Raw genomic sequence first — 12,877 nt, forward strand, 5'->3', positions numbered from 1 at the left:
GCCCATTGACAAAGGTGGGGGCTATGAGGAGTGAGTCTTTTTCCTGCCTAAAAACATGTTTTTTTTCTCTATTTCTTATCCAGGGAAAATACGTATCATATTCTGCATTTTCAATATTTCCCAGGATATTTCATTTTTCTAGGGGAGGGGTGGCTGCTAACTCCCTACAGTGCCAAATAATATATATGTGGGTATATGCATATTTTTGTATTCATTTATTTATTTGCTTATTTTATCATTTTTTTGTTGTTGTTAGTTGCAAAGTCATGTCCGACCCATTGCGACCCCATGGACAACGTTCCGGAGAAGGACTGCGGTCACAATGTGTTCGGACACGACTTTGCAACTAACAACAACAACAACATTCCCTGGAGAAAAATGTTTCTTCTGGAAGCCTTTGCTAGCTTACCCACCAGATGTCACCAGATCTCCATCAAGCCAACCGGCTGAAGCCTTTTGTGAGAAAACATTTCAGTCCTAAACCCAAGAAATCCTGCTTATTGGATATTATTTTTCTCCTCCTTCATGGCCTACGTGACGTTTAAAAGGTGCATTGGATAGTAGTGGTTGAAAGCCTAAAGCGCTGGGGTTGATTCTGGAAGCGTGTCTCGGGTAAGGAGATCCTTCAAATTCTGACCCAGGCTGGCCTCTTCTGCAACCACTGGGGAGAAGACCATGGTTTGATTTAATGGTGTTTAATCACAAATCTGAAACCGTAATGTGCAGGCATTCCATAGCAACCCAACCCCAAATGAATTACATAGCAATAGCAGTAGCAATAGCAGTTAGACTTATCTACCGCTTCATAGGGCTTTCAGCCCTCTCTAAGCGGTTTACAGAGTCAGCATATCGCCCCCACAGTCTGGGTCCTCATTTCACCCACCTCGGAAGGATGGAAGGCTGAGTCAACCTTTGAGCCGGTGAGATTAGAACCGCTGAACTGCAGATAACAGTCAGCTAAAGTGGCCTGCAGTAGTGCACCCTAACCACTGCGCCACCTCGGCTCATTACAGTCATGGTGACGTGTGAATACAACTCTTCTTGCATAATGCAGCAAAGTTAGAATTAGAATTAGAATAAGGCTGGAAGGGGCCTTGGAGGTCATCTAGTCCAGCCCCCTGCTCAAGCAGGAGAACCTATAACATCTCTTTACAAGTGACTATCAGTCTAAAAACTCCAGTGATTTCTGAAGGCAACTTCTGTTCCACTGATTAATTGTCCTCACTGTTAGGAAGTTTCTCCTTAATTCCAGGTTGCGTCCCTCCTTGATTAGTTTCCATCGTTTCTTGCCCTGCCTTCAGATAGTTTGATACTGATTGTTTCCTGATGGCTTATTTGCACCCTATCACTATCATTAAATGTTGGGCCTTATGATTCTTGACGAATGTATCTTGTCTTTTTATGCACATTGAGAGCATCTGCACCAGACACAAATTTCTTGTGTGTCCAATCACAACTTGGCCAATAAAGAATTCTATTCTATTCTATTCTATTTGGAAAATAGCTTGACCCCCTCCCTCTTCCTTGTGGCAGCCCCTCAAATACCGGAATACTTCTATCATATCACCCCTAATTCTTATTTTCTTAAGGCTAACCAGACTCAAAACCTGCAGTTGAAATCCATTTTATTTTGTTTATATGCCACTTAGGGTAGTTTACAAATGGTTAATCACCGAAAAGCAAAAACAGAACAAAGAAGGTTGCAGATAACAAACCGAGAAAGGCCTCTGGGAACAAATCAATTTCGGCACAGAAATCTCCAAATCTCCAAAGGGTAAAACCAGCTCCAGTTTCCATCGCTAACCATCCTGGTGCATTTTGCTTAATGATATAATGAACAATTATATATATATATATATATATATATATATATATATATATATATATATATATATATATATACTGGATGTTTCGCTGTCATTGAGCATGACGTGTTCAAATTACCATTAATATTCTTTCATTTGTAACGATCCTTATTTCCTTAAATTCATAGTTATCTATCAAATAACAATGAGTCTTTAAAGTATTATAATATCACCTATCTCTAAGAAGAAAAAGCGAAGATTAGAACAAAGAATTCCCATTAATTTATCATATACATTCATATTTTCAATTGACTATAATGTCACCAATCATCCAGAGTTCCTAGAACAGTTTTCCATTGTTAATTATTAATCCATATAGTGGTTAAGTATTTCAATTCATGTGTGTGTGTGTGTGTGTGTGTGTGTGTGTGTGTGTGTGTGTGTGTGTTGTATTTGTGCTGATAAATAAATAAAGGGAGACTAGTATAGATCTATTTCAAGCTATTTAGCTCTCATCAGCTAGCCATACCCTTACTGGGATTTGAACCTGGGCTATATTACATACTAGGCATACATCTTAGCCATTAGGCCACAGGCTCTTATCCGTTATCAGCGAAGCCAGGGTGAAAGGTATCTATTAGATTTTTACAACCCCCCGGTATGCCCAAATATGGGAGGAAGATCACTACTTCCATTCTCTGTCCTTCGGCTCGTCACAAGAGACCATCCAGGCAGAAACCCAATATTTTTACTGTTGCCTTTTTGTTACATTTTGTTGTATTTGTGCTGATAAATAAATAAAGGGAGACTAGTATAGATCTATTTCAAGCTATTTAGCTCTCATCAGCTAGCCATACCCTTACTGGGATTTGAACCTGGGCTATATTACATACTAGGCAGACATCTTAGCCATTAGGCCACAGGCTCTTATCCGTTATCAGCGAAGCCAGGGTGAAAGGTATCTATTAGATTTTTATATATATATATGAGAGACACTAAATACATACCTATTTCCCTGGCTCAGCTGATAAAGGAGGAGAACCTTGTGTCTTAGTGGTTAACACATCTGCCTAAAATGTAATACAGCACAGGTTCTAATCCCAGTAAGGGTATGGCTAGCTGATGAGAGCTAAATAGCTTGAAATAGATCTATACTAGTCTCCCTTTATTTATTTATCAGCACAAATACAACACACACACACACACACACACACACACACACACACACATGAATTGAAATACTTAACCACTATATGGATTAATAATTAACAATGGAAAACTGTTCTAGGAACTCTGGATGATTGGTGACATTATAGTCAATTGAAAATATGAATGTATATGATAAATTAATGGGAATTCTTTGTTCTAATCTTCGCTTTTTCTTCTTAGAGATAGGTGATATTATAATACTTTAAAGACTCATTGTTATTTGATAGATAACTATGAATTTAAGGAAATAAGGATCGTTACAAATGAAAGAATATTAATGGTAATTTGAACACGTCATGCTCAATGACAGCGAAACATCCAGTTATGTTTAATGCAAAACCAGTGATGTTAATCCTAAACTTAAGAATTGATGCACAAAAACTTGTAACCAAACGACATGCTTGATGAAAGGGAGGAAAGTTGTTCTTTTTTCTTCTCTTGCTTTCTTTTGTATGTGTTGTTTTGTTTAAAAAGAATAAAAATATATTTTTTTAAAAAAGAATGGGGTGAGATCCACCGTAGACAGTCTAAGGTTAAAGGTTTGGGGGTTTGGGGAAGAAACCACAGATTCAGGGAACGCATTCCAGGCGTTGACCACTCCGTTGCTGAAGTTGTATTGTCAGCATGTGCTCCTCATGTCCACGTTGATACTTATCTCGCACATGTTTGACAAACTAAATAACTAAATTAAATAAATAAAAACATGAGCCTTAACTAGCATGGATGTGAATGGGGGCCCTTTTAAAGGCAGACCAAGTTTGGTGGCCACTGAGCTGTCCCTTGTTTTGTTCTATTTGCAGAAGGGAAGATTTTTTGGGGGTGGGGGTGGGGAGAGAAAAGTGTGTTTTGCGAAGTTAATACGTTTTGGATCATTGTGTTCTTATTACAGCCGAGCCAATCAAACCTCCGTCTTCCCTTTCTTCTTTTTGAAGTGTGCATTTTTCAAGAGGCAGAAGGAGAAGACCTCTGATCAATATTAATATAATAAGAAAAAGATGACTCAAAATATGCTTAGCCGTATGACAGACCACATTTCATGTTATTTCATAGCTGGGCTGGGGAAGGGGGTGGGGTGGGGGTGGGGTGGGAGGGGGAGAACTACAAGAAGGAGGAGATAAATCACACCAGGCTATACGAAATTGCAGCGGCTGGGGAAATGACTGCAAGGAAGGAAGGAAGGAGAGAAAAAAGGGAAGGAAGGAGGGAAGGAAGGAGGGAAGGAAGGGGGGAGGGAAGCAAGGAGGGAAGGAAGGAGAGAAGGAGAGAAGAAAGGAGGGAAGGAAGGAGGGAATGAAGGAGAGAAGGAAGGGGGGAAGGAAGGGGAGAAGGAAGGAGGAAAGGAAGGAGAGAAGGAGAGAAGAAAGGAGGGAAGGAAGGAGGGAAGGAAGGAGAGAAGGAGAGAAGAAAGGTGGGAAGGAAAGAGGGAATGAAGGAGAGAAGGAAGGGGGGAAGGAAGGAAAGGAAGGAGGGAAGGAAGGAGAGAAGGAGAGAAGAAAGGAGGGAAGGAAGGAGGGAAGGAGAGAAGAAGAAAGGAGGGAGGGAAGGGGGAAGGAGGGAGGGAAGGAAGGAGGGAAGAAAGGAGAGAAGGAGAGAAGGAAGGTGGGAAGGAAGGAGGGAATGAAGGAGAGAAGGAAGGGGGGAAGGAAGGTGGAAAGGAAGGAGGAAAGGAAGGAGAGAAGGAGAGAAGAAAGGAGGGAAGGAAGGAGGGAAGGAAGGAGGGAAGGAGAGAAGGAGAGAAGAAAGGAGGGAGGGAAGGGGGAAGGAGGGAGGGAAGGAAGGAGGGAAGGAAGGAGAGAAGAAAGGAGGGAAGGAAGGAGGGAAGGAAGGAAGAAGAAGTAGGATTGTTGTAAAATAAGATGGGTTTATGGGATGGTAAGAAAGCAATTTTAATTATATTGTCAACTGTAGGGGAGAAAAATTGTTACAAATACATATTATTAATAACCGTTATGAGATCATATAATTGTGAATGTATATATGAGAAATAAAAAAATTAAAAAAAAAAGGGAATACCGACATCCTTTTTTTCGGGACAAGAAGAAAATTAAAGAAAGAAAGAATACACAGGAGAAGCTGTGGAGGAACAGGATGGGTGTATGGCATTACAAGGTAGCCCATTACCTGGACTTCCAAGCAGGGGTGAAATTCAGCAGGTTCGGCAGTTCGAATCCCTAGCGCGGTGTAACGGAGTGAGCTCCTGTTACTTGTCCCAGCTTCTGCCAATCTAGCAGTTCGAAAGCATGTAAAAATGCAAGTAGAAAAATAGGAACCACCTTTGGTGGGAAGGGAACAGCATTCCAGGCGCCTTCGGCATTGAGTCCTGCCGGCCACATGACCACGGAGACGTCTTCGGACAGCGCTGGCTCTTTGGCTTTGAAACGGAGGTGAGCACCGCCCCCTAGAGTTGGGAACAACTAGCATATATGTGTGAGAAGAACTTTAACCTCCTATACTAGCTGGCTGAGTTCACACATAAAGCCCTAAATCATTGGAGCTGGATTATGTCTGACCTCTGACCCCACACTAACAGGGTGTGGGGGCTCCAGCAAAACTCTTCCCAACAGATTGGCTACTCACACAACACGAGTTTCTGAATATCCGTCAGTTATTACCGACGGGGCATAAAGGCGATCGATTCTGGAAACTTACAAGCTCGTTACTAACCCTTGTTGTTGCTTACTACCACCCTCTCCGCTTGGTCAATAAAGCTGATTTTACAATCCCAGCCCACCGTCCACAGATAACAGGCGAAACAGTCCAGGCGAAAGATCTTAAGAAGCCTTTCTGGATCCGTTAAACCGGCTTTTCTAATCTGTCTTTAAAAGATTAGGAGGGATTACCTAATCAAGCTTAAGCACATTTCGTTTACACGGATTTCCACCCCCCCCCCACCAACCCCCCGCCCTGAAGAAGACCACAACGGGTTGTTAATTTTCCCCTGAAGGGACCGAAGAGACTTTAACACATTTACTTCTCAGGTGAGACACGGAAGGATTTATAGGCCAGGTTGCAGCCAGTTTGACGTTTCGACGGCTTGGAAATTTGGTGAACCGGTTTTCAGCCTTATCTGGAAAGTGACAAGATTGGGGGATGCTGGCATCAGCAGTTTAAAGTTGTAGGCGTTTTGTATCCCCCCTCCCCAACCCCTCCATTCCCGCTTGACAAAATTAATGCTGATTTCCCCGCCCCCCCCATTTCAATTAAAATGCTGATACCCCCCTTATGTAATTTCTCAGTCTCAATTCAACTAATTGGCGTGGATGTTTTGTTCAACTTGGCGTAAAGCTTCTCCTGGTCCCGCTAGAACCAAGTCAGCCTATTTCTATGATTTGTTTGTATCAAGAGAGTCGTATTTTATTCTCATTTCCCTGACCGCCTTCGTGTTTTTCTTCCTCTCGGGCAGATCTGTTGTGAAGACTACAATCGGCGCGCCAGATCTCTTTTGTCAATGAATATTTACCCATGCCATAATTCCTGCTCCACCGCCGTTCGGGTTTCGAGGAAGGGGCTGGGTTTCTTAATGCACAATCTTCATTTTTTGGGCGGGGGTCAGTAATTAATTTATTATAGTCAGGGTTCCAAATAGCATCCGAAATTAAATCAGAGTCCAAGGCAAAGGATTCCTCAAAATTCCGATTTATTAAGAGAGACACGTTGGCACATCTGGGAAAACCCGAATCTGAAAGCTTCCCCAGTTTTCCCCACCCAGCTGAAAGTTAAAGATCCTGGCCCAACACCCACAACCCCCATCACATGGTCCAATCATCCACTGCCAATCTGGCCGCTTCCACCAATCCAGTTCCGGCCAGGTGCAGAGACGCAAAGACAAAGGATGACCTTGGCTTTCTAGAAAGAATGTTGTTATGGCTACATAACGTCTAACTCCGTACAATCCCACCTCCCATTTTCCCACCATAGAAAATGCATAGCAGAATAATGGGAAGTGTGGTAGAGAGATGCTGAACCTATTTTTCAGTTTAGCGCAGGGTGTTGTTGACAAAAGGCGCATCTTGGATCACACCCAGGACACGAGAAAGGAACAGAATTAGAACATTAAGTAGTCCGGATCAACGGTCATTAAGTGAGTCTGGCTTCCCTATTGACTTTGCTCGTCAGAAGGTCGAGAAAGTGAATCACATGATCCCGGGACACTGCAACGGTCACAAGTAGGAACCAGTCACCAGGCGTCTGAATTCTGATCATGGGACCGTGATCAGATGCTGCAAACGGTCGTAAGTGTGAAAATGGTCATAAGTCACTTTTTTCCAGTGTCGGCGTAACTTTGGATGGTCCCTATATGAACTGCTGTAAGTCGAGGGCTAGCTATAGGAATAAGGAGGAATAATAATAAACCCCCTTTGGCCAGACCTGTCGTGTTTTCTGCCACCCGCCCATCTTTTATTGTAAAAATTGTTATTTTTCCATTTTCACAACATATAGTCACATGTATACTATGACATAGCCAACATCATTTTGTATTATTAAGTGTTTACATCAATTAATCTTACCAACAACTCCCAAAAATCAATTATTTAGCTCTTCTGCTCTCCATACACCCTATTTATCCTTCTCCATCACTTTCTTCTCCCTCTCCTCTCCCTCCTTTCTTCCCTCTGTCATCCTTCCCTCCTCTACTTCCCCTTCCTCTCTCCTTCTCCTCTCCCCCTTTCCACTCCCCGTTTCTCTCCTCCTCTTCCCCACTTCCTTACCCTCTCTCCTATTCCTTTCTTCTTCCCTTACCTCTCTTCTTTTCTCCCCACTCTTATTGTTTACTTGGTGCATTTCAGCTTCTGAGCAAGCTCCGTTTTATGTTGATGGTATTTATGGTTCCTTTTCGATATACATAGTTCGTTTTAACATCCTTTCTTGGTGTGCGTGTGGGGGAAATAGAACAAAAAAGTATACTTATATAGTCATAGATCCAAGTTATAGAAAAATGGAGAGGGAACATGGAATATATCTACAACCCACACCCATCTTAAATTCTTAACAGTAGAGGGAGCCCAGATGCTTCAAAACAACCATCATTTCTCACCCTTTCCCATCCTGTGGCTCAAAAGGTACTTTAGAGAAAAGAAACTTGAAGAAATAGGAAGGGGGAATAAAAATAACAACAATTAAAAAAAAACCCGTTGGTCTTTGGTCTTCTAAATTAACTGGAGTCAACATGTGGTCTTAATAACAAGAATAACAGTAAGAAATTAATGAAGATTTGACCAGTCTAGAGAAAAGAAGGAATGGGGAACACACACATAATCACAATATTCCAGTATTTAAGGGGCTGCCCCAAAGAAGAGCGGGGCAGGTAATTCTCCGAAGAACCAGAAAGCAGAACAAGAAAACAAGGGATAGAAGCTGATCAAGGAGAGAATTAACTTGGAATTAAGGAGAAACTTCCTAACTATGAGGACAATTAACCAGTGGAAGAGAAGTTGCCTTCAGAAGTTGTCCATCACTGGAGGTTGTTAAGAAGAGACTGGGCAGTCAATTGTATGAAATGGTATAGGCTTGAGCAGGGGGTTGGACTAGAAGACCTCCAAGGTCCCTTTCAGCTCTATTCAGGTAGATGGAAGGATGGATGGATGGATGGATGGATGGATGGATGGATGGATGGATGGATGGATGGAACTAATCAAGGAGAGAATTAACTTGGAATTAAGGAGAAACTTCCTAACTATGAGGACAATTAACCAGTGGAAGAGAAGTTGCCTTCAGAAGTTGTGGGTCATTACTGGAGGTTTTTAAGAAGCGACTGGGCAGTAAATTGTATGAAATGGTATAGGCTTGAGCAGTGGGTTGGACTAGAAGACCTCCAAGGTCCCTTTCAGCTCTATTCAAATGGATGGATGGATGGATGGATGGATGGATGGAACTAATCAAGGAGAGAATTAACTTTGAATTAAGGAGAAACTTCCTAACTATGAGGACAATTAACCAGTGGAACAGAAGTTGCCTTCAGAAGTTGTGGGTCATCACTGGAGGTTTTTAAGAAGCGACTGGGCAGTCACTTGTCTGAAATGGTATAGGCTTGAGCAGGGGGTTGGACTAGAAGACCTTCAAGGTCCCTTTCAACTCTATTCAGGTAGATAGATGGATGGATGGATGGATGGATGGATGGATGGAACTAATCAAGGAGAGAAGCAACCTAGAATTAAGGAGAAACTTCCTGACAGGGAGAACAATTAACCGGTGGAACAGCCTGCCACCAGAAGTTATGGCAGTTCTTTAAGAAGAGACTGGACAGCCAATTGTCTGAAATGGTCAATAACATTGAGTAGAGTTCTCACCAAGCTTTCAAAATTTGGATCCAGCCCCATCCGTCATTGGGGGTGGGACCAAGGAGGAGGGGCACATGAAGACAACCTTTGGGGTCTGTTGCCCCACCAGTTGCCCAGCTTGCTTTGCAAAAAGCAGGAAGGACCCACCCTCAATGTTTCCCCCACCATCCAAGGCTGGTCCTTCAGAATCCTTCCCTGAAGAAGACCTCCAGTTGCCATCTGGCTTTCCGACTGGCCTGTTCTCTCCCTCCCATGCCTTCGTTCTCTTAGCCCTTCCTCGGTGACTTTTTGGGGGCACCAGTAGAGAGGCACAATCGGAGCAGAAACTTTGCCCCACGGTTTATGCAAACGGCCTCTTGGTACTTAGTTCCAGCTGGAGTCACTTAATAGCTTGCTCCAAGTTATTGACTTACAGCGAGCTGCCAAATACTCATTATGAGGCTTCATTCCCGGAGCACCTTAGTTAATAGCTATTGATATTCCTAGCTCTTCGGAGTTTTCCCAGCTGTCCTCTAACTCAGAGATCCTGTACGCTCCGCCATTCTTCTGCCGGTGGCAGGTCGAAAAGATGACGTACGGGCCAAGGGAGAATTATTCCAATGTTCCTTTCACTCTTCTGCTCCCTGCAGCCTTCCTCCGAGGACTCTGGATTGGGCCTCGGCGGGAGAGGTTGAGTGCACTAGCAGGTGAGATGAGCAGGATGGAATCCCCAATTTTTTGGAAAGATAAAATTTGACCTTTGAAAAAAAAAGGAAATTCCTTGCAAAGAAGAGTGAGTGTATTTTCTTGGGGAGGGGGAAAAAATAACTGTTGGAAGCTGTTCTGACCCCCCCCCCTCCTTCGCTCGTTGAAAGACGACAGGCAGACAGACTTAAAAGGAAATAACTTTATCAGTCCTCGGCTCAGACTGGCTGCGAGCCCAAAATGAACATAAATAAAGTCTCTGGCAAGAAGGTAACAGAATGCAAAAACGAAGGTCTCTTACGGCCAAACCAGGTGTACAGAAAGAAAGCAAATCACTTCTCCAAGTGTCTCTTTGAATCAGGGTTACAGAAAGCAAGTCACTTATCCAAGTGCCTCTCACAAACAAACCACGACCGATGAACAATGAACCATGAACGAATGACGAACGTTGACTTCTGCAACCATCAGTCCTTTTATCTTCAGAAGACCACACTCACGAGCCCCAGCTGCATTGTTATTCCTGCATCCCGACTCGACTCACAGCAAACTTCTGCTGAGTCACAACAGAAGCAGAAGTGGTATTCAGCAGGTTTTGACAAGTTCTAGAGAACCGGTAGCGGAAATTTTGAGTGGTTCGGAGAACCGGTAAATGCCACCTCTAACTGGGCCTACCACCATCTATTCTCTGCCTTCCGAGTCCCAGCTGATCGGGAGGGAATGGGGATTTTGCAATATCCTTCCCCTGCCATGCCAACCAAGCAGTGGTGGGTTTCAAATTTTTTTGGAACCTACTCTGTGGGAGTGGCCTCCTTTGTGGGAGTGGCTTGCTGGCCATGTGACCTGGTGGAAGTGGCTTGCTGGCCATGTGTTTTCTTTCTTTCTTTCTTTCTTTCTTTCTTTCTTTCTTTCTTTCTTTCTTTCTTTCTTTCTTTCTCTCTCTCTCTCTCCCTCTCTCCTTCCTTTTGTCTCTCTGTCCATTTTTTCTTTTTTTCTTTCATCTCTCTCTCACTGTTTTTTCCCCTTTATTTATTTATTTATTTATTTATTCCTTCCTTTCTCTTTCTCTTTTTCTTTCTCTCTCTCTCTCTCTGTGTCAGTCAGTGAGTCTGTCTGTCTGTCTGTCTGTCTGTCTCTCTCTCTCTCTCTCTGTGTGTGTGTGTGTGTGTGTGTGTGTGGCAGTGGTGGGTTTCAAAAATTTTTTGGAACCTCTTCTGTAGGTGTGGCCTGCTTTCCGGGTCCACTGGTGGAACCTCTTCTAACCGGTTCGGTAGGTTTGACGAACCAGTTCTACCGAATAGGTGCGAACTGGTAGGAACCCACCTCTGCAACCAAGCCATACCCAGTGTGGACATGCGCAGAGTTGCCAGATGAAGGGAAGAGCTAAAGAACAGAGGTTGACTTGGGAGTAAAGCCACAGGTGGACGATGAATGGCCCCTCCCAGAGGAGATAAAAGAGGAGCAAAAGGGGAGTGGAGTTTGCAGGAGACAATTAGTTGGCTTCATTGGTTGTTGACTCTCCGAGACGCCTTGCCTCGAAAGACTTTGCTGGATGTGAATGAGAAGAATTTACAGCAAATTAATAAAAGGTTTTTTTGTCAGGACAAGGAGTTTGCTTCAGGCTCTCGGAAAGCCTCTGTCAGAACAACTTCCAGCCTGATTTTTGTCCCCGGAATGAGGAAAGGATGTGGCACCGTCTCGTCCTTTGCTTCCAGCCGCAGCAAAATATTGCAGATTGAGCTCTTGCAAACGCAGGCATATATAATTGAAAAAAAAAATTAAATTGATTGACTAAGACTCAGACCAATAATTGACTAATCTTTCATTTGCTGAGTGACGGCTCTATCGGTTATCCGGCGCTCGAGCCAAGACACCTAATCTACCCAAAAACATTAAAAATTCCCTACCAAGGAAAGCAAGACTTTGCCGCCTGCTTAAATGGCCCAAATGAAAAAATGGTCAATTAATTTGATAATTGTCCTCCGGTTTGCACAATTGGCTCCGCTTGCGACCTAGAGGAGCAGTCTCCCCCGGACAGCCCCGTAAAGCGTCCACGGAATATTAAGGACTAGAAACTTGGGGCGCAGGAGGTTTATGCGTGCCGGAGAGAAAGGGGGGGGATCTGCATTGCTGCGCATCCTTAGCCCTGTAACCCGTTGCTGAACGACAGCCTCTCCTGCACGGAGCGCGTGATGTTTTCCCACCCCCGTGGCAGAGATCACGACCTCCATTTGGCTGGTCTTCTCCGTGGGGAAAGAGGCTGGCGTGGGGGCGGTTTAGCAGAGGCCTTTCCTGCCAGGCTGTGGAGTTTATTTCTGGAGGCTTACGAAGCAAATACGGGTAATAAACGGCGATGGGAAAATCAATGACGACAAATGAAGCACCGGCTAAGCCCTGTATTTTTGTAAGCCATCTCATCGTTGGGGCTTTGATTAATGACGGGCTGTCGGATCACGAGTCATGTGCTCCAAGGGCTGGTGGAGGGAGGGTGATGACACAGGTTGTTCTTTTTTTAGGATGCCATGCGGGCTACGGGGAGGAGTGTATGTTTTTAGGTAGGTTAATGGAAGGGACCTTCTAGGTCATCTAATTCAAAATTTTGTAAGTCACCCTACCCAAGCAGGAGACTTTACACCATTCCTGACAGTCTCTTCTTCTTCTTTTTTTAAATATACTTTTTATTTTCCATTTTCATAACATATAATCACATGTATCCTATTACATAGCCAATATCCTATTGTATTAAGTAGTAATTACATCAGTTCCTCTTGTTATCAACGCCCAGAAAGATAAAAACCCATTATTAGCTCTTCTGCTCTCCATACATCTCTTCCTTCTGCCTCTCTCCTACCTCCTTTCTTCCCTCCATCATCCTTTCCTACTCTACTTCCCCTTCCTTTCTCC

This window comes from Thamnophis sirtalis, unplaced genomic scaffold, assembly GCF_051295495.1.
Source record: "Thamnophis sirtalis isolate CommonGarterSnake01/CBP01778 unplaced genomic scaffold, rThaSir2_p1.2 scaffold_14, whole genome shotgun sequence".
In the NCBI taxonomy this organism is placed as follows: domain Eukaryota; kingdom Metazoa; phylum Chordata; class Lepidosauria; order Squamata; family Natricidae; genus Thamnophis; species Thamnophis sirtalis.